We start from the raw sequence: 23,804 nt of genomic DNA, 5'->3' as shown, positions 1-23,804 counted from the left end.
GGGATTTTTACAATGCCAAACCCACATAACCTGCATACCATGGGGTAATTTTTAGTTTGGTTAATCCACTCAAACTGCATATCTTTGGACTATAGGAGGAAATCCACACAGACACAGGGAGAATGGGCAAACCTCCACACAAACAAACATCCAAGTCTGCGATTGAACCCAGATCCCTAGTGCTTTCAGTCAGCAGTGCTAACCACTGTGCTGCAAAATGGATGAATGTGTTGCTTATTAACTCCAACAGGTTCAGGCGTACCTAAAAATGAGGTGTCAACCTGGTGAAGCTACCAAACAGGACTACCTGCATGCTAAATGGTATAAGCAGCAAGTGATAGACAGAGCTAAGTGATCCCACAACCTGCAGATCAGATCTAAGCTCTGCAGTCCCTCCATATTCAGTCATGAATGATGGTGGGCAATTAAACAACTCACTGGAGGAGGAAGCTTCAAAAATATTCTCATCCTCAGTGATGGAGGAGCCCAGCACATCAGTGCAAAAGGTAAGGCTGATGCATTCACAGCAACCTTCAGTCTGAGTGGATGATCCATCTTGGACTCATTCCATGGTCCCCAATATCACAGATACCAGCCTCCAGATAATTTGATTCACTCCATGTGATATCAAGAAATGGTTGGAGGCACTGGATAGTGCAAAAGCAATGGGTCCTGATAACACTCCAGCAATCGTACTGAAGACATGAGCTCCAGAACTTGCTGCTCCCATGGCCAAGCTCTTTCAGTACAGTTACAACACTGGCATCTACCCGACAATGTGAAGAGCTGCCCAGGTATGTCCTTTAAACAAAAAAGCAGGACTAATCCAACCCTGCCAATTACCACTGAATCAGTCTACTCTCCATCAACAGTAAAGTGATGGAAGGGGTCAGCAGCAGTGCTATCAAGCAGCATCTGAACAGCAACAACACACTCAGTGACACCAAGTTTGGGTTTTGCCAGGGTCACTCAGCTCCATGGAAAAAACAGCTGAATTCCAGAGGTGAGGTGAGAGTGACTGCCCTTGACATCAAAGCTGCATTTGACTGAATATGGCATTAAGGAGCCATTAAGCTGTAATCAATGGGTTTCAGGGAGCAAAACACTCTGCTGGTTAGAGTCATATTTGGCACAAAGGAAGATGGTTGTGATTGTGGCGGGTCAGTCATCTCAGCTCCAGGACATCTATGCAAGAGTCCCTCAGGATAGACCCAACAATCTTCAGCTGCATCATCAATGACCTTCCCTCTGTCATAGGTCAGAATTGGGGAAGTTCTCTGATGGTTGCATAGTGTTCAGCACCATTTGCAACTCCTCAGATACTGAAGCAGTCCGTGCCCAAATGCAACAAGATCTGAACAATATCCAGGCTTGGGCCAACAAGTGGCAAGGAATGTTCGTGTCACACAAATGCCTGACAATGACCATCACCAATAAGAGACACTCTAACCACAGCCCCTTAACATTCAACGGTATTACCATCACTGTCAACATCCTTAGGGCTACAATTGACCAGAAATTCAGCTGGACTCACCACATAAACACAGTGGCTACAAGAGCAGGTCAGAAACTAGGGGCACTGCTGCGAGTAACACACCTCCTGACACCCCAAGTCTATCCACCGTTTACAAAGCACAGGTCAAAAGTGTGATGGAATACTCCCCACATGCCTGGATGGTTGCAGCTCCAACAACACTCAAGAAGCTTGACATCATCCAGGACAAAGCAACCCGCTTTTTTGGCATCATATCTGCAAGTATGCAATCCCTCCACCACCAGCGCTCAGAAGCAGCAGTGTGTACTATTTACAAGATGCAATGCAGAAATTGGCACTTTCCAAACCCACAACCACTCCCATCTAGAAGGACAAGGGCAGCAGGTACTTGGGAACACCACCACCTGCAAGTTCCCCTGCAAGCCACCACCACTGTGAAATATACCACCATTCCTGTGGTTGTTGGGTCAAAATCCTGGAATTCCCTCCCTAATGGCATTGTGGGTTAACCCACAGCAAGTGGACTGCAGCAATTCAAGAATGCAGGTCACCACCACCTTCTCATTGATGGGTTATCAATGCTGGCCAGCCAGCAATGCCAAGCCCCACAAATGAATTAAAAACATACAATAAAATCATAGCTTATGTAATTGAAACCTCAACTCTGCATTTCTGCCAGCTTCTGATAATCTTTCATTGCTTGCTGAACAAGAATCTCTCTCTCTCTGAGTTAAAAATGTTCAAGGACTCTGCTTCCAACAAGAGAAATTCCAAATCATCACAAGGACTTTGAGAAGAGGAGTTGGAATGATATGTTGAGGTTTACAGGATGTTGGTGAGGCCTCTTCTGGAGTACTGTGTGTAGTTCCAGTCACCCTTTTATAGAAAGGATATTATTAGACTATATGTTCAACTAAGGGGGTCAGAAAAAATTTACCAGGATGTTCCCAGTAATAGAGGGTTTGAGTTACAAAAACAGGAATGGCTGGGACTTTTCTCACTAGAATGTAGGAGGTTTGGGTGGTGACATTACAGAGGTTTTTAAAATCATATGGGGTATAGATAATGTGAATGACAAGGGTCTTGTCGATAAGGTGAGGAATTTCAAAACTATGGGGCATATTTTTATGGCCAAATGAGAAATATTTAAAATGGACTCAAGGAGCAACTTTTTTACACAAAGAGTGATACGGGTGTCGAATGAACTGCCAGAGAAAATGGTGGATGCAAGTACAGTTACAATGTTTAAAAGACATTTGGGTAACCTTTAATTTTTAAACAGTGAGTCTTGTTCTACATTCTCCAATAAGATGATATGTCCTCTCTATATCTACCTTGCCAAGACACCTTAGTATCTTATATGTTTCAATCAACTTGCCTCTAACTCTTTAAACTGCGGTGGATGCAATCCTAGCCTGTTCAACCTTTCCTCATAAGACAACCCCTCATTTCAGTTTTAGTTCAGTAAAACCTCTCTGAACTGCCTCCAACATATTGACACTCTTCCTTCAATAAGATGATCCGTAGTATACACAGTATTCCAAGTGTGGATTCACCAGTCGCTTGTATAATGGAAATCATGGATAATATCATGGAAAGACTGCTAGAGATAGTGATATGAGGAGGACCATGTCAACCTCTTGACAACAAAATGCTCCTCATGAAAAGACAAGTAGAGAGAAACCCTTGGTTGTTTCATTGGATCATTTGACAACAACCCTGAAGATCTTTGTGTCTGGTTCCACTCCTGAGCCTAGAGCAGAAAGTTTAGGTTGATTTCTTCATGCAGTATTGAGAGAGTGGTGCAATATCTGAAGAACTGCTTCTATCTAAAATATTAAAACATGGTCTTGTTCCCTCTCAGTGAGAGATGAACTATCCAATGTGACTATTTCAAACAGGAACTTAAGAATTCTCCCAGATGCCCTGCATGTTTATCCTTCAACCAATACCCGAGGCAGGTGTTTTGGTACTTTAGATCATCCGGGGGTAGTGAAAAATTTTATGTTGATGAAAATATTTTCAACATTTATTCCTATGGCCCATTTTCTGTAGGTTTGCTTCATTCAAGCATTCCATTTACTCCTTACCGCTAATTAAAGAAACTACTTCTTAAAAATGCAATCTTTAATGAGATGTGACATTTTTGGTAAGGTGGCATTTGTTGCTTGATCCTAACTGTCATTGAACTGAATGGCTTGGTGGGCCATTTTGGAAGATTGTTCTGTGTTAGCTGCATTACTGTTGATCTGGAGTCATATAAAGGCCAGGCTAGGTATGGAGAACAGATTTCCTTCTCTCAAGGACATTTGCGAACTGGATGTGTGTTATACCCTAATTTGATGATAGCTGTCTTAGCCACCGTTACTGAGACATGTTTTATAATGCCAGAATGTTGCATTTAACATAAATTCCATTAGTTACTGTGGTGGGATTTGAACCAGTGTAGAATTAGGTTGGGTTCCTGGGTAACATCTTATAACATTGCCAGTATGATGACTTGCTCCTATTAAGGGGATTTGTAAAATCCCTCTTCCATTACTAATCAAGAACCTATCTATCTCTTTCTTAAATACACGCAATGACTTGGCCACAACAAGGTGTCATATTCTTAATGCCCTCTGACCAATGAGGGATGGCATTAAATACCAGAGTAGTTCTGGAAAAGCACAGTCGGTCAGGCAGCATCCAAGGAGCAGGAGAGTTGACGTCTTGAGCATAAGCTCTTCGTTAGGAATGTTGGGGGTGAGGGTGGGGGTGTGTAAGAGGGTGGGACAAGAGGACTGAGAAATAAATGGATGGGAGGTCAGGCTGGGCAGAAGGTAGCTGGGAAGGCAATAGGCAGATGAAGGTGGGGGGGATGATGGTAGTAGGCCTGAGTGGAGGGTGTGGATAGATGGGAGGGAACTGCTATTGCAGATTTTAACCTGTGTCTGTATAGCATTAGCCTTAGCTCTGGAGTAATGGGTCAGTGTATTACTGCAGTGAGATGATTGATATACATAGATAGATACCTGTCTTATTGCTGTTTGGATTTGTTGACTGTAGTTTGCAAAGAATTGAGCTTGCTTTTTCTGGCTGTACCTATTGATTCATGCAGCCATTGTTCTGAAAGTTGTCAGAAACCACGGCAGCAGATACATCTGTGAGCTGAATTTCTTAATTGTGCACTTACCGCATATGATTGGTTCTGGAAAAAAATTTGGATTGCACTTATTTTGATGCTAGTGCATCAGTAAACATCGCAACATCTTATCTCCTCACCCAATTACCAGCTTGTGAGTTTCTAAAATTCATTCATGGGATGAGGGCATCACTAGGCGAGCATTTACTGCCCATCCCTAATTACCCAGAGGGCAGTTAAGAGTCAACCACATTGCTGTGGGTCTGGAGTCACCAGTCCAGGCAGTTTCTGGATGGCAGCTTTCATCCATAAAGGACATTAGTGAACCAGATGGCATTTCACAACAATTAACAATGGATTCATGGCCAGCATTAAACTCTTAATTCCACATTTTGGAGGATTCAAATTCTGCCATTTTCCATAACAACAACAGCAACAAAAACAGAAATTTCTGGAAAAGCTCAGCAAGTTTAGCAGCACCTGTACAGAGAAATTAGAGTTAATAATTCTGAGAACCAATGAAGGGTAACCAGAACTGAAACATTAACTCTGATTTGTCTCCAGAGATGCTGCCAGACTTGTTGATCTTTTCTAGCAATTTTTGTTTTTGATTTACAACATCTACAGTTCTTTTGGCTTTTAATCTAACATCATCTATGGCAGGATTTGAATCCAAGATCCCAGATATTACCTTGGCCTCTGGTTAAACATTCCAGTGATTAATACCACAAGGCTATGGCCTCCCTGTTCCTTAATGCTCCTTACAGTTCCTTCATGCTTTAGTTGAGTTGTCCAGTAATCCATTTTGCTGATGCTGTATTTGAACATACTGCACTGGCAACAGCTGTGAGTTCCTGGATTTTCACAGCACTAACACTTAGCGGCAAACTAAGCTAAGCTCCACATCAGGGTCTACCAATTCTAATTCCAATACTAATCACAAAATCCCTAACACATGTTTGGAATATGGGAAATGCTTAGTAGATTTTATTTTTGCTGTTCTAGTTCCAAAGTTTTGGCTTTCTGGAAGAGCTGTCAATCAATCCTCCACCCATTGTTCTTTCTACAAAGCCCTGCGTGTTTCTCTTTTCTCCTATTTCTCCAATTTCCCTTTTGGTGTGCCTAGTGTTGCAGGACCAGCATATTGTTGGGCATCTGCCCACAATCAGGACTATCCTGTTTGGCACTCCTTTAAACAGAGGTAACTAGAGAATGCAGAGATGCTTCAGTGTGATTTGGGCAAGTTGAGTGAGTGGGCAAATGCATGGCAAATGAAAGATAATTTGGAGCATTCACTTTGGTAGCAAAAACATCAAAGCAGATTATTATCTAGATAATGACAGTTTGGGAAAGCTGACAGTGCAATGAAACTTAGATGACCCTGAACACCATTTGCTGAAAGCAAGCACTTAGGTACAACAGGCAGTGATGAAGGTAAATGGTGTGTTGGCCTTCATAGTAACAGGATTCGAGTACAGGAGTAGGGATAGCTTGCTGCGATTTACAGGGCCTTGGTGAAACTGCACCTGGAGTGTTGTGAGTAAAGATGAGTAGCTTGTAAGAAGTTTGGTCAGAATATAAAGAGTGGCAGAGAAAGACTAAAATGTTAATTGGGCAAAAATACTTACAGTATGAGAGGAAGCTCACTAGAAATGTAAAAGCAGATTGTAAGAGTTTCTGTATCTAAAAAGGAAAAGAGTAAGTAAAATGTTGGGCATCTAGAATATGAGAACGGTGAGTTAATAGTAGACTAAGGTTGAATGGAGAGTGGAACTTAATAAAATAATAATCAATAGGGAAGTGGTATTGAACAACTTAAAGGGGCTATGGGTTGATAAGTGTCAGGGTCCTGATAGCATTTATCTTAGGTTCATAAAAGCAGTCACTAATGAGGCAGATGCATTGGTGTTAAGTTGCTGTTCACTCAGGGATTGGAAGCATAATTCCAAAATTGTGAACAAAACCAAATTTTGGGAGGAGATGCTGGGAGGAGAATCTATTTAATACAGAGGAGGACTAAATACAAGAGGACACTAATGCATTTACAGAATGGACATGCAATTGAAAAATGAGAATCAGCATAGTTAAATGTAACATTGTTGGAAATATAGGAAAGCCATTTCTTCTTCATAAAATGAGTGTTGAAAACTTTGGTGAAGGAACAGATTAATCTATGAATACTGATATGCTACATGTCAAAAGTAACAAGACAGTGCTGTGTCATTACTATTTATTTGCTGGTATCACTGAAAATTTCTACTATCCTGCAGTCTTCCTATAGCCGCATCTTCCTCTGCTTCCTCTGCTTCACAAATTTATCTACCATCATAGATGCATCAACTATTCCCTGTAGAAACCATGATAGAAATACCAATCATCCTCTGCAAAGAGTTTTTTCTAACCACTCTCCTCATTCTCTTGAATCACAATTTTAAATTAATGACTCCTTGTCACAGAGTCCCACACCAGAGATTTTTAAAAATTTATTGACTCTGTTGAAATCTTCCATTATTTTAAAAAAGGGTTTTGTTGTATTCCTTCTTATCTTTCTCAAATCCACTTGAAGCAGTCTCAAGAACCTGAAGTGTTCCCAAACAGTGGCAATATTGCTCTTTGTTTTTATTATACTTTCTATAACTTGACAAACACAGTTGTGAAAAGTATCCTAACTGTAACTTAGTTGCTGTTTAGCATAAATTCATCATCATTTCTTTATTTTTGTATTCTAATTTCCACAGTATAAACCCCCCAACACAAAGTCTTTATTATGATCTTACATGTCTAAGTTTATTCTCTGCATTCTTTTTAATTTATTCACAAATGGGATGGGCTTGTCACTGGAAATTAGACCAGCATTTTCAGTCTGTAGTGTTTAGGATGAGGTCAGCCAGGAAGAACTCATCGAATATGAGTTTCTTGATTGGGGCTGATAACCTGATCCAGCCAGGGAGCCATGGTCGACTGATATATACAGGGGTGTCAGAGGTTCTGTTCACTCTGAGTGTTGGTTCTGAGGGAGCTGGATCAGTGTCAAGGACTTTCCAAATGTAAATAAAGAATGACTTGGTGATGGGATACCAGCATCCATGAGTTATTTCACTGCCAACTTTTAATTGAACTCAGTTTCTAGCTAGGCCAATGCAGAAGGGAACTAAAATTTACATGTAGCAAAGAACTAAAATTTACACGAAGACTGAAATTGCTGGAATGCAATGTAGAAAAGCAGGAGGCTGGAGGCTGGAAGAACACAGCAGGCCAAGCAGCATCAGGAGGTGGAGAAATCGACATTTCAGGTTTAACCCTTCTTCAGGAAGTCATGTGGATCAGACCAGGTAAAGATGGGAGATTTCCTTCAGGTCAATAGTGATGCAGACAGGTTTTGACAACTATCATTGGCTTTTTTGGGGCATTGGGTATCACCATTACAAAACTAGCTTTTCATTTCAGATTTTATTTATTGTATTTACATTCCACTAGCTGCCAAGTTCCCCTAGGCCTTGGGATTACTAGTCCAGTGGCATTACCACTGCATCACAGTCACCCCCATACGGAGTCATCCATATCCTTCAACATCTTTACTTTGAGTGCCTTCCTCCCTCTACTTCCAGCCTCCAGATTTATTACAGCATATTTGTAACTGTATTCAAGTGTCTGGCCATTCTAGTAAGTTGTAAATGATTTCTTTTCAATTAATTCGCCTAATAACCCTCAATACATTTTTCATAATCTTACCTTTGGCAAATCCACTTTAGTGATGGATTGAAACCAGTATTGGACTGTGCAGTGACTGCCAGGGCGCACCATTTTCCATTCAGTGGTTACTCTGTTCCCTATTCGTCAAGTAACGTTTGGAACATATGGCTGCACTTTTTTTTTAACCACATGCTTGAAGCTTTTTTGTGAAACAACTTACCCAATTATTTGTGAAAGTGTACTGACAGCATATTGACTGAAATCACTTTCATCTAATCAATAACAAACTATTTATAAATGGTAGGTAGTTGGGTGCATTGAGTTTCAATATATTTTTACAAAAAGCCATTAAATCTGAAGGTGTATCTCATTCTGTAGGCTGTAGGGAATTGACGTTTTTGCTAGTTATGAAATCTCCATATGGATACATTTCCTGCCTCATTAACAACAAATTAGATTAGATTCCCAACAGTGCCCTTCGGCCCAACCACTCCACACCAACTGTCTGAAGAGTAACCCACTCAGACCCATTTCCCTCTGACTAATTGACTGAACACAATGGGGCAATTTAACATGGCCAATTCACCTGATCTGCACATCTTTAGACTGTGGGAGGAAACAGGAGCACCCGGAGGAAACTCATGTAGACAAAGGGAGAATGTACAAACTCCACACAGACAGTCACCTAAGGTTGGAATCGAGCCTGGTACTCTGGTGCTGTGAAGCAGTAGTGCTAACCACTGAGCTACTATGCAGCCCCACTTTCAAAAATGCAATTGACTAAAGCATGGAGGACACTGTAAGGTCTTTGTAAATGTAAATTCTTATTTTGTTACAAATGATTCAACAACCTTTTTTTTCACCCATGGGATATCTTGTTGCTGGTTCCACCAGCATTTAGTCTCCTTCTCTAATTGCCCTTTTGAAAGTGGTATCAAGCTGTCTTCTTGAACCACTGCAGCCAGTTAATGCAGGGAGACTGATAGTGATGTTGGGGAGACTGTTCCGGGATTTTGACCCAGTGACTTAAGGGACGGCAACATGTTGGCTCAGTGGTCAGCACAGCTACCCTACAGCACCAGGCACCCGGGTTCACTTTTACCCTTGGGCAGCTGTCTATGTGGAGTTTCACATTCTGCCCATGAATGTGTGGGTTTTCACTGGGTGCTCCAGTTTCATCCCACAATCCAAAGATGTACACGTTAGCTAGATTGGCCACGCTAAATTGCCCACAGTGTTCAGGGATGTATAGGTTTGGTGGATTGACCATGGAAAATGTAAGGTTACTGTGGATGGGTCTGGGTGGAATATTCTTCAGAGGGTTGGTGTGGATTTGTGGGGCAGAATGGTCTGTTTCCACACTGTAGGGATTCTATGGATTTCCAAGACAGGACGATGTGTGGCTTGGAGGGTAACCTGCAAGGGGTTCCCATCTATTTGCTGCACTTTTCCTTCTAGATGGTGGTGGTCATGGTTTTGGAAAGTGCTGTCCAAGGACCTCTGGATGGGGTGCTGAAGTGCATCCTGTAGATGGAACACACCTTTGCTTTGGTAGTTAAGGGAATAAATGTTTATGAATGTTATGTGAATGAAGCAGACTGCTTTGTCCTGGATGGTTTTAAGCTTCTTTCTATTCGAACTGTACCCATCCATGGAAGTGGAGAGTATTTCATACACTTCTGATACTTGCCCTGTAGATATTAGACAGGCTTTGGGGAGTCAGGAGATGAATTACTCACCACAGTATTCCTAGCTTCTAACCTGCTCTTGCAGCTGTTGAAGTACAATGGAAAGGAATATGTCAATGACAATGATGTGTATGATGATGTAACACTGATATTAGTGCTCACATGCTATTGAGGGGATAAAGACAGAGGAATAGAAGAACTGTACTGGAGAGATATAATCAGTCCTTTGTGTTAAAATATAAATAAACACTTTACAAGTGTTTATTTATATTTGGCACTCAGACACATGTTACACTTGGATAAGGTAATGACAGGGGTATGGCAGACTCAGTGTAGGAACAGTCTAACCAAGTAGAGCAGCTTCAAGAGCTTAGTACAGATACCTAAGGCAGATCACATGGCTGGCAGAATCCACTGGGACAGAAGGATGCAGGCATTATAGTTATGATATTATTATAGTCCATGGAAGTAGTATAGTATACCCAAGGTAACAGCAACATTGGCACAAGTCAACCATGGGGTTTGTATAGCTGGCCAAGTTAATTTCTGTTCAAGGGTAACACACAGGATGTTTTTAAAGAGGGTATTTAGTGATGGTAACACCATTAAATGTCAAGAGGATATGGCTTGATTCTCTCTTGTCGGAAGTGATCAATGCTTGGAACTTATGTGGCACCAGAGCAACATTACTTATTAGCCCCAGCCTGAATGTTGGCCAGATCTTGCTAAATGCGAATAGAGACTGTGTTAGTGTCAGAGGGGTTGTGGCTGGTGCTCAGCTCGATGTTCATCAACGTACTCTATTCTGACAATCATCTTCCTCAGATATGACTCCAGCAGTGTAAGGTTTCTCAATAACATCAGTTTTTCTAGGACTGTTTAATACCTAACTCGGTCAGAAACTGTCTTAACATCAAAGACAATGATTCTTACCTTAAATCTTTGGAATTTTTTCCAATGCTTGGATCAAGGCTGTAATTAGATACAAAATTGACTGGGCTTAGCATAATTCAAACTGAGTAGGCTATTGCTGTGTAAATGCTACTTGGTGGCATTGTCAGTGAAATATTCTATCATTTTCCTGTTAATAGAAAGTAGACTTCATCTCTCAAAAGCACTGAAGTTTGAAGAAGACAGCTCGCCACAACCTTCTTGGAGCAACAAGCAACAGGCAAAAAATGCTAATCTATCCAGCAAAGTGCACAATCCATGAACAAATAAATCATTGAAGAAAATGATGGGATGCCAATTGGCCAGGTTGGGTTTGACCTACTCCTTGTGGGAAGAACATATTGCTCCTGAGCAATTTTCCACAATGTGGGATAGGCCCACATTGACAGTATATCCATCACTAAAATTAATAATACAATTTAACAAGATTGTAAATAAACAAACAAAGAGTCACATAACACTGGAACAGACATGTCGGTCCAGCAAGTCCATGCTGACCATAATTCCAAACTAAACTTGTCCCACCTGTCTGACTTGACCTATACCCCTCCAAACATTTCTCTTTCATGTACTTATCTAAATCTCTATTAAATAATGTAACAATATTCATAGAACATTGAACATAGAACAGTTCGGCATAGTACAAGCCCTCGATGTTGCGCCAACTTTTTATCGTACTCTAAATCTCTTCTAACCCTCTCCAGCTTACTAATATTCTTCGTATAAAAGGGTGACCAGAACTGTGCACAGTACTCCAGACGAGTACCAACATCCAGTACAACCTCAGCCTGAACTTCAATATTCAAAGGTCTGGGCAATGATTGCAAGCATGCTAAACATCTTCCTAAGCACTCTGTCTACATGTAATGCAAATTTCAACAAATTATATACCTGAACCCCTAGGTTGCTCTGTTCTTCATTATAAGAGGGATAGGATAAAACACAGTGACACTTTAATAATGCTATGTAGAATCTTCTTCAGACTGCAACTGGGAAGCTCTGAATAGGTCTGGATCTTTATATCATATAACAAGACACAGGGGAATTAGAGGATGTGCAGAAATGATTGACTGGAATGATGCCAGAACAAGCTGAGGCTCTTTCTTCCAGGAAAGGAGAAACGGCAGGTTGAATAATAGAGGTCTTTAAGATCATGAGAGGATTTGAGAGGACAGATGTAGAGTAGATGTTTCAGACCAGAAATAAATGTTAAACATAAATTCAAAAAGTAAGTCAAGAAAATCTTGAATACAGTGTAGAACTCAACCACAAATTGTTTTGAAATGAATGTTATTAGTACAATTAAGGGGAAGCAAGACAAACGTGGGAGCTGAAAATGTGTTGCTGGAAAAGCGCAGCAGGCCAGGCAGCATCCAAGGAGCAGGAGAATCGACGTTTCGAGTATGAGCCCTTCTTCAGGAAACATGTGGGAGTAAGGACTAGAAAGTTAGGGTGGGATGAAGAGGGGTGAATGGAGGCTTGTGTGGCATATGGGCTTGTTGGACCACAGTGCTTGCCTCTGCTTTAAATCATTTGTAATACTTTGTAAATTCCCTTTGTGAGCCTGCAGAAATCTCTTGTTCATTCTCAGTGGGAGCTTTGGTTTCTGCAGTGCCAGTTCAGCTGAAGTGAGGATAAGAGCATTTTTTTTGGAGAAGCTCAGCAGGTTTAACAGCATCTGTGTAGAGAAATCAAAATTAATGTTTCAGGTCGAGTGACACTTCAAGAGTCACTCGACCTGAAATGTTAATTTTGATTTCTCTCCACAGATGCTGAGAGACCTTCTGAGTTTTTCCAGCAACTTCTATTTTTGTTTCTGATTTACAGCATCTGCAGTTCTATTGATTTTTAAATGGGGTTTTTTATTCACTCACAGGATGAGGAGATCACTGGCTAGACCAGCATTTATGACTTATCACTAACTGCACAGTGGTCAATTAAGAGTTGAAAAATGTGGTGCTGGAAAAACACAGCAGGCCAGGCAGCATCCGAGGAGCAGGAGAATCAACGTTTCGGACATAAAGCCTGCTGTGTTTTTCCAGCACCACATTTTTCAACTCTGGTACTCCAGCATCTGCAGTCCTCACTTTCTCCTAGAGGTCAATTAAGAGTCAACCATATTGCTGTGGGTCTGGAGTCACGTGTTGGTCAGTTCAGGTGAAAATGGCAGCTTCCTTCCTTAAATGACATTAGTGAAACAGATGTGGTTTTCCTGACAATCAACAATAGATTTATGGTCATCATTGCAGATTTTTTAAAAAACTGAATTCAAGTCTAACCATCTACGTGGCAGGATTTGAACCAGGGTCCCCAGATTAACAGCCCATCAACCATCAACCCTCGCCTGCCCCCCATCTCACCAAATGGGGCCATTAATCTGGTCTGAAAATGTGTTGCTGGTTAAAGCACAGCAGGTCAGACAGCATCCGAGGAACAGGAGAATCAATATTTTGGGCATAAGCCCTGACTATCTGTCAAGATTCCTCTTAAACTGCACTAATATCTGAATGTACCACACCCTCCGGCATCTCATTCTAGGAACTTGCTGCCTTCTGCTTAAATAACCTGTTTCTCATATTTCCTTTAAAATTACCCCTTTTGCCTGAAACCTATGTCCCCTGTTAAGTGGCATTTCTGCCCTTGGTAAAAGACCATCCATTCTATCCTTACCTCTCATAACTTTGTAAACTTCTATCAGATCATCCCTCATCCTTCAACATTCAAGTGAAAACGAATCAATTTGTCCCATCTTTCCTCATAGTTATTTACCCCCTAAAACAGGTAACAGCCTGGTAAACCCTTCCTGTAATGTCTCCAAAGCCTGCATATATCCTACATGGGGTGAAGTCTAATTGGATCACATTATAGAAATATTTAGATGTGCACTTGCAATGCCAGGCCATACAATACTATGTGCAAAGTGTTATGAATTTGAAGGCGTGTACTGTACCTTTAAGAGAGTGTAAATGCTGTCCTGAACTGAGAGATTACAAGCATTACAAGTTATGTGACTTGATGGCAGTCCCAGAGTGTACTGGAAAATATGTTACACTTGGCTGTGAAATGGATACCTGAGTTTTGATTGCTGTTTTGACAACATTTCAAATTTAACAAATCAGTTTAAATTATGCCCCAGGATTTTAAAACCTAATCGAGTTTGAATTTACTGTTTTGCCACAATTGAACAAATGAGATGATCCAATGTTGGGGATATAAAAATGCAGGTACTTTGAAAATTAGAGAGAGCAACTGCCATTGAGAGAGACCCAAGAAATTAGGAAACCTTCTCTCCAAAAGGTATCTTTTCATATGAAACATATTTGCAGTAAAAAGAAAGAAAACGACCCAGGGAGATCTTTAGTCAGAAAAAGACAGACGCCGAAGATGACAGCGGCTGTGTGGTTTTGAAATTAAGTTGATGTAATTTTAATAAGTGTCTTATTGGAACAGCATATTGTTATTGAGTTGGAAGCAGTTAAGAGGAAGGGGAGCTTATAATTGTGAATAGTTGTTGTTTAATGTTCACTTTTAGAGTTAAAAAATAAATTGATGTTTTATCTTGAAATAGTGGAATTTAGGAGTTCTCTGTTAATCATATTTTAAAAGATTACAAGGTGAATTGAGCTTTTCTGGGTGTTTGGTTTAATTAACAGAGGCGTTCACCGCTGTGTCATAACACAAGTGTTAGAAAATTGGATTAGAATAGTTAGGTGATTGTCTTTACTGGTGCAGACTTGATGGGTTGAAGGGTATTTTACAGTATTGTAGACCTCTATGATTGTCTAGCAGGCAGCCAAGCCTACTATTGCCTCACAAGATTAGGCCCAGACATAGTGTCTGTCTCCTCTCCTGTCAATTTGGGCCTTTTCCTTTTGAGGATCTCTAACTTATTTTTCTAGGCCTTGATGCTGCCTGAAAGGCTTCCACTTAAAGTCTGAAAAAGTCTGGCAGCTGCTGTCTCTCCAGTTTAACCCATGATGCCGCTGATTTCTTCTGATGTATCAAATTGTCAAAAGCCCTGCCATGACACAATCTATGTGAACTTTCAGTCAAAAACTGTGGTTTGGAAAGGGAGCTGCATTAGGGAGCTGACATAAACAGCATGTGGGCACCGCAAAGCTTTGGAGAAGAAGCCATGGCTGGAACCAACATTTCCAGGGAATAAGAAAATGCCAGAATCAGCTCAGCAACTTTACAGCTTTGAGATGAGAGAAAAAAATACTTTGAGATGGGTGGAGCAGAAAAAGTCCATGGAGCTGGGTGGGGTTGGGAAAAATAAAAGAAATCTACTTTCAGGACTGAAGATGTGGCTTTGAGAGAACGATAAAAATATTTGGAGACTACCACTCTGTTATTCTAGTCATCATTTCCTGCCATCCAGCGCAACCAGGAGGATACCAGACTCAACAGGAAATTAATGTGGATATTGTTAATGTTGCTCAAAATTGATGATTTCCCTCAAGAAAGACATGCTGCTCTAATTGACTTATCTCCATCAACACATCAGGCAAGAAATCTATAACTTTCCTTTTCAGGATTCAGGCAGGCCGTGACTACTATCTGTGAACATTTATATTAATGGGGTGTCCAGCATCTGGAAGAGGGGTAATTTTTTCAACGCTATAAATCTGGAGTGCCACACCAGTGAACCTGCGATCAGGGGCTGGGATTTCTTTAACTTGCCCCCCAGATTGTCTTCCTGTGGGTGACAGTGATGCCTTGCTATGCTTGGACAGCATGATAGTTCAGTGATTAACACTGCTATCTCATAGTACCAGGGACCTGGTTCGATTCCACCCTTGGGCAACTCTCTGTATGGAGATTGCACATTCTCGGCATGTCTGTGTGGGTTTCCTCTGGGTGGTGCAATTTCTTCCCACAGTCCAAAGATGTGCAGGTTAAATGGATTTGCCATGCTAAATTGTTCATCGTGTCAAGGGACGTGCAGGTTGCCATAGGAAATACAGGAATGGGGTGTGTTTAGCAAGATGCTCTTCAAAGGGTTGGTGTGGGATGAATGACCTGCTTTCACTCTATTGCAATTCTATATTCCCAGATGGTTGGCCTGTATCACCAAAGTTTTGCCACATACCTGTTCAACCTGAAGGTTCAACCCTTCAGTACTTTCCACAACACACCTGAGCAAACCCATCAAAATGAACCTGATCAGTTGGTGAGCTTCGGTATCCAGCACTCTGGGAAGCTTTACCCTCATGTGTTGGCATTGACTACCTGTTGTTTTGATGATCTACGCATTTGGCTTAAATATAGCCAGTGGGAAGGTGAGGAAAGTGAGTCTGTTGGGGTCCCTAAGAAAGAAGATAACCTTTGCTCACATTTGGTGTCAGATCATTAATGTGGGAGGATGTTGGGGTGGGGTTTCACACCATTTTGGCTCATACTCTTACTGCCTGCTGTGGCTGTATTGGAAATGTTCACAGACTGATGATCAATTGGTTGGTCATGTGATAACAGATCTTTCATGTCCATCTAGTTTGGAGTAGGACGTGATCCCAAAGCTTCCAGTCCAGAGGTAAACACCACGTCAGATGTCTTTAAGTGAATGTACAATGAGTATAGCACTGATCCAAGCTCTGCAACTGTGGACCTTTCCATAAAGCACAAGTACATAAACAAACCTGGACCAGCCCAGTGTTTTAAAAGTAAAGAACTCAGAGACAGTCAAAGAGATGCAGAGATACTACAACACAGCTACAAGCAGAGACAGACACAGAGACAAACAAAGACAAAAAGACACTCATGCACACCCATACACACTGTATATGAGAAAAGCAAACTCACATACATACACTGACTGTAAGAGCAAGGATGTGAACAGCAAATCGGTGATAATGAAAACAATATGGGGATTGGTCCAAATTACTGCAGCCTGAGTTGAGGCAACACAGGGGTAGGCCAAAGCGATCCACAGCCAGAGAATAGGCTCACAGGGTTGTGCAATCTTTGGACTAAATGGAGCAGCATGTGTAAGATGGGACTGACAGATGCAAGACAGCACTTGACTTTGGCTGGACAACCTGGAACTCTGATTACAATGCTCCGGGCTGGTGACTGAACACTTAGCTGCCGCAAGGACTTTGTGGTGCAGGAGTAGTGTCCCTACCTTTCACCCAGAAGACATGATTTCAAATCCCACCTGCCCTCAAGCAGTATTAAACAAGTTCATGATTAAAATACTTGACTCATATTTCTAACCAGCATGAAGCATGTTTCTGGTAATTGAATAGGTTCAGTAATATCTTCTGAAACAAATCTTTCTTGACTCTGGAGAAGCTTTCTTTTGTCAATAATTCATTACAGACTTCAAAGCAATCTTGTAAAACAAAACAGGTTTCAAGAAACATCAATATTTATATTCATCTTGTATCATTGAAATGAAGTTGTGAAAGGAAAACAAATAGAACTTTATTTCTAATTCACTTTCTGAAATGTTATTGCTCCTTGGAAATGAGGCCTTGTAAAAGGTTGAAAGAGCATTTTGATGGCCTGAAGCTGAAATATATCCACCACATCTGCAAGAGGCGGGGTGTCAGCTAGACACTGACAGATGTTTGCTCCGTGACCGGGAAGTACTAGTTATCAGCTGATGGGACTTGAATTCGTGCCAATCCTGCAGATCAAAACAGAATGTTTAGTTTTGTTTATCAGACCTGACTGTTTGAAAAGAAAGGAAGGTAAAAGATCCTCATCACAGTCCTCTTTACTTTGAATGTACTTATTTACAGAGTGAAACTTTATTGGTATTAGTCTCCTGTTTGGACTCCTTTCAGCTTCAGGCCATCAAAATGCTCTTTCAACCTTTTACAAGGTGTTGAAGTAGACACACTTCAAACCAGCTTGCTCTCTGCCAGCACATTCCTGTGACCCTGAAATCCTGTCACTGTGCTCCCTGCTGTCATCCTCCTGTGCACTGCAACAATACCTTAGGTTCCCATCCCCCTGCTGAGCTAGTTTAAACCCACTCAAATAGCACCAGCAAATATCCCACCCAGGATAAAACCCCTTTGGTTCAAGTGAAGACCGTTCTGTTTGTACAGGTCCCGCCTTCCCCAGAATGAGCCCCAATTATCCAAGCACCTGCAACCCTCCGTCCTGCACCATCCTTGCAGCCATGTGTTCAGCTGATATCTCTCCCTATTCCTTGCCTCGTTATCACTTGGCATGGGTAACAAACCAGAGATAATAACTGTTTGTTCTAGTTCTCAGCTTCCACCCTAGCTCTCTGACATCCTGCCTTACATCCCTATCCCTCTTTCTACCTATGTCATTGGTATCTACATGGACCATGACGTGGGGCTGATCACCCTATCTCTTCAGGATCCCAAAGAAATGATCCAAGACATCATCGACGCTGGCACCTGGGAGCCAACACACCAACCGTGAGTCTTGTTCGTTCCCAACAAACTTTCTATCTGGCCCTCAAACCAAAACATCAGCAACCCTTTCAATAAATAAAGCAAACGCTGTCACTTAATACAATCTGGACAGACAGGTAATCTGGACTCCTCACGGTCAGACAACTTACAGTCAAGAATCTCTTTATAAACTGTATTTCCTTTCCCAGAAGAGTATTATCATGCACAACTGAATGAACCTTCCTATCACCAAATTCATCAAAATCATCAGGGCTTCATTTTGCAGTTTTTAAAAAATTAACAACCAAAGGATGTAGATTTAGGGTGAGAGGGGAAAGATTTAAAAGGAATCTAAGGGGCAATTTGTCCTACTTGTGGTTTACAGGATGTACCTGAGCAATTTTCAACATTGTCGAGTAGATGTAACTATGCTGGAACAGGTTGGCTAGACGAGCAACAAATTCTGGAGCACAGGTCTTTGCCAGAATGTTGGTGCATGATTGGAATGAGCTGCCAGAAGAAGTGGTGGAGGCTGGTACAATTACTGCATTTAAAAGGCATCAGGATGGATACATAAATAGGAAGAGTTCAGAGAGATATGGGCCAAGTGCTGGAAAATGGGACTAGATTAGGTTAGGATATCTGGGTGGCATAGACGAGTTGGACCTGTTTCCTTCCTGTGCATCTCTATGACTCTAATAACCACCAGTATTTACATGCAATGCCCATTATGGGCAATGTAAACCATCAAAAGTGAGGGGGCGGTGGGTAGTAGAGAGAGAGGGAGGAGTGTAAACCAAAATAGAGTTGTAGGGGGAAATAAAGCGCTCCACTCCTGTGGTTCCCACTTCTCCCTGAAGACATTAAGAGTGTTAGTGGACAACGTGTACTCCCTCTCCAGGGATATCCAGGCACAAACATAACCATGAAAGAGGGGCAGGCAGTCGGCGGAGATGACCCCCTCCATGGCTAGGATCTGTTTATTGCCAGCTTGGCCAGGCCGAGGAGCAGACCCATGAGGAGATCTCACTGAGTTCACACAGTATTTTACTTCCTTCGACAGTCCATAAATCTCACTTCTTGACCATTATTCTGAACATTCTGTAATGATAGCCATAAAATATGAACTCTTAATTTTAAAATTGCATCACCTGATTATAGTCACTGATCATTCTAGTTTTTTTTGTAAACAAAGCAAGCACTGCCTTAAATTGGCAGCAGTGGTCATCTGACCAGGCTGAGCCAAGCTTATGAAACCAATATAAATTAAACAAGGTGACTCTATGATGTAGTAAAATTTCACTGGAATAATAATCCTCATCCTCGATGATGCAAAAGAAGATGCATCAGTGCAAAAGATAAGGCTTAAAAGATTCACAACAACCTTCAACCAGAAGTGCCGAGTGGTTGATCCAACTTGGCTTCCTCCAATGGTCCCCAACATTACAGATGTCAGTTTTCAGCCAATTTGATTCACTCCACATGATATCAAGAAACAGGTTGAGCCACTGGATATTGCACAGGCTTTAGGCCCTGACAACATTCTGGCAAAGACTTGTGCTCCAGAACTTGCTGCTCCCCTAGCCAAGTTGCTCCAGCACAATTACAACACTGGCATCTACTCGACAATGTCGAAAATTGCTCAGTATGTCCTTTAAACTACAAATAGGACAAATCAAAGCTGACAGATTACTTCCTCATCAGTTTACTCTCAATCATCAGTAAAATGATGGATGGTGTCATAACCTGCTCAGCGATGCCCAGTTTGAGCTTTGTCAGGGCCACTCAGTTCCTGACATCATTACAACCTTAGTTTAAACATGGTAAAAATAACTGAACTGCAGGTGTGAGGTGACTGTGATAGCCCTTGACATCAAGGCTACATTCAACAAGGAGCCTGAGCAAAACTGGAGCCAATGGAAATCTATGCTCCTTGAAGTCATAATTGGCATAAAGCTTTATAAGTGCTGTTTTATCATCAGGTGGTTGAACCACTCCAATCAAATACTAGCTCCTCCAAATCTTGGCATAAAGGAAGATTGTGATTTCTGGGGTCATACTTCACAGCTCCATCTCTGCAGGAGTTCCACAGGGTCGTGTCCTGGGCTTAACCATCCTCAATTGTTTCAACAATGACCTGCACTCCATCATAAGGTCAGAAGTCAAAATATTCACTGATGATTCCACAATATTCAGCACCATTTGCAACTACTCAGATACTGAAATATTCCATGTTCAAATGTAACAAGATTTGGACAATATTCAGGCTTGGGCTGACAAATGGCAAGTAATATTTGAGGAATACAATTACCAGGCAATATCATTGCTAACAACAGAGAATCTAACCAGCAGTCCTTGAAGTTCAATGGCGTTACTATCACTGAATTCTCCACAACTAAATCCTGGAGTTGCCATTAACCAGAAACTGAACTGGAGTCACCATATAAAACAGTGACTACAACAGCAAGTCAGACCCTAGGAATCTTGCACCTCTGACTGCTTGAAGCCTGTCCACTACCTACAAAGCACAAGTCAGGAATGTGAAGGAATATTCCACACTTGCCCCTGGATGCGTGATGCTCTAACAACACTCAAGAAGCTTAGCACCTTTCAGAACAAAGCAGCACATCCACAAGCATCCACTCCCTCCATTACCATCACTTAGTAATAGCAGTGTGCATCATCTACAAGCTGCACTGCAGAACTTCTTCAAGACTTCTTAGATAGTACCTTCCAAATCCATGACCACTTCCATCTAGAAAGACAAGGGGCAGCGGATATAAGGAAACACCACCTCTTGACACCTCCCCTCCAAGCCACTCATCATCCTGACTTAGAAATATATTATTTTTCCTTCACTTTGCTGGGTGAAAATTCTAGAATTCCCTCCCTAATGGCATGATTTGGAGATGCCGGTGTTGGACTGGGTGGTACAAAGTTAAAACTCACACAACACCAGGTTATAGTCCAACAGGTTTAGTTGGAAGCACACTAGCATTCGGAGCGACACTCCTTCATCAGGTGGTAGTGGAGGGCTCAATCCAAACACACAGAATTTATAGCAAAAATTTATAGTGTGATGTAACTGAAACTATACATTGAAAAATTGATTGTCAGTTAAGCCTTTCATCTGTTGGAATACAGTGATAGTTTCAATTCCTTCATGTGTAAATCATAAAACCTTTTTTTTATAAAGTTGCATTCTCGGGTTAGCTGTTAACAATGGTGGTAGCTAGACAATATGTTGAAGGCGTTGGCCCCTAATATTCTCTGTCTATGCCATGATGTTTAGATTGATTCTAATCTAAAAGTGAGATGATGGAGTTCTACATGAATGCATGCAGTTTTTGGGCAAAGTACAGTGTAACCCTGCAAGTACAAATTCACCCACAAAATATATGTGTGCATGTGGGTCTTTGTCTGTCTGTGTGTGTCTGTCTGGGTTAGGGGTTGTGAGTGTGAGAAAGTGTATATGTGTGTGTAGTTAGTGCAGAGTGTCTTGAGTCTGTGAGGGGGTGCATGTGTGAGTGTGGGAGTGTGTGTGTCTGTAAGGGTGTGTGTGGGTGCCTGTGTGCGCGACTGTATGTATGTGTGACCGTGTGTATGTGTGTATAGGAGTGCCCGCGTGTGTATGAGAGTGTGTGTGTGTGTCTGTGTGTGTCTGTGTGTGTAGGAATATCTGTGTGTGTGTATAGTGCAATGGTGGTCACCTGTAAGGTGACATGAACCCAAAGTCCAGGTTGAGGCCCTCCCTATAGGTACTGAACTTAGCTATCAGCCTCTGCTCAGTCACTTTTCTCGGCTGCCTGCCCTGACGTCCACCTTGGAGGATGGCTACCCGAAGGTCCGAGGCTGAATGTCCTGGACCGCTGAAGTGTTCCCCAACTGGGAGGGAACCCTCCTATCTGTTAATTGTTGTGCAGTGCCCATTCATCCGTTGTCGTAGCCTTTGCTCAGTTTCCCCAATGCACCATGCCTCCGGGCATCCTTGCCTGCAACGTATAAGATAGACAACGTTGGCTGAGTCACATGAGTACCTGCCATGTACAAGGTGGGAGGTGTCCCCACGCGTAATGGTGGTTTATATGTCCACATTCTGACATGTCTTGCAGCACTTACTGTGACAGGGTTGTATGGAGTTGTTCTGAGAGCCGGGTAGCTTGCTACGAACAATGCTTGACGTTTGGCAGTTGTTTAAAGGCAAGTAATGGAGGTGTGGGGAAGGTCTTGGTGAGGGGCTCATCCTCATTGATAATGTGTTGCAGGTCACGAAGAACATGGCATACTTATTCAGCTCCTGGGAAATACTGAACAACGAAGGGTACCCTGTCGGTTGCAGCACATGTCTGTCTCCTGAGGAGGTCATTACGGTTCCTTGCTGTGGCACGTCGGAACTGGCGGTCGATGAGTTGGGCATCGTACCCCGTTCTTGTGAGGGCATCCCTGAGTACATCTAGGTGTTCGTCACGTTCCTCCTCATCTGAGCAGATCCGGTGTACACGTAGGGCTTGTCCATAGGGAATTGTTGTTTTAATATGTTTTGGGTGGAAGCTGGAGAAGTGTAGTATTGTGAGATTGTCTGTGGGTTTGCAATAGAGTGCAGTGCTGACGTGTCCATCCTTGATGAAGATGCATGTGTCCAAGAATGAGACAGATAGTCGAGAGTAGTCTATGGTGAGTTTGATGGTGGGATGAAACTTGTTGATGGTACTGTGTAGTTTTATCAGTGACTCCTCACCATGGGTCCAGAGGAAGAAAATGTTGTCAACGTACCTGGTGTACAATGTTGGTTGGAGATCCTGCATAGAGAAGAAGTCTTGTTTGAACCTGTGCATAAACATTGGGGTGCAAATTTGGTCCCCATGCCTGTTCCGTGTGTCTGGATGAAGAACTGGTTGTCAAAGGTGAAGACATTGTGATCAAGGATAAAGTGGATGAGTTGTAGGATGGTGTTTGGAGATTGGCAGTTGTTGGTGTTGAGTACTAAGACTGTTACCGTGATGCCATCATTGTGGGGGATGTTGGTGTTGAGCTCAGAAACGTCCATTGTGACGAGGAATGTTCCTGGTTCGACTGGTCCGTGTGTGTTGAGTTTGTAAGAAATCCGTAGTGTTGTGACAGAAGCTGGAGATCCCCTGTACAATAGGTTTCAAGATGCCTTCCACATAGCCGGAGAGATTCTCACACAGAGTCCCATTGCCCGGCACGGTGGCACGTCCCGGTGTGTTGGCTTTGTGTACCTTTGGAAGGCAGTAGAAGTCGCCTACACGAGAAGTGGGATGAGGGCGCATAGGCAACTCTGAAGGACTGGATCCAAAGTTCTGATCAGTGTCTTTAATTCACGGGTATGTTCTTTGGTTGGATCAGCTAGTAGTTGCCTGTAGTGCTCCTGGTTGTTCACTTGTTGGTACACTTCCTTGCAGTAATCTGTTCTATTCTGAATGACAATGGCTCCTCCTTTATCTGCTGGTTTGATT

At 42.1% G+C, this 23,804-nt stretch overlaps 1 pseudogene; it reads right to left on the bottom strand.

The window, feature by feature from the left end:
• The window catches only part of LOC132830744 (E3 ubiquitin-protein ligase MIB1-like), a 48,307-nt pseudogene extending 24,933 nt beyond the window's left edge, over positions 1-23,374 (bottom strand).
• Between the last annotated feature and the right edge of the window lie 430 nt (positions 23,375-23,804).

This window comes from Hemiscyllium ocellatum, chromosome 32 (assembly GCF_020745735.1).
Source record: "Hemiscyllium ocellatum isolate sHemOce1 chromosome 32, sHemOce1.pat.X.cur, whole genome shotgun sequence".
NCBI lineage: Eukaryota > Metazoa > Chordata > Chondrichthyes > Orectolobiformes > Hemiscylliidae > Hemiscyllium > Hemiscyllium ocellatum.
This window is presented reverse-complemented; position numbering and strand designations above follow the sequence as displayed.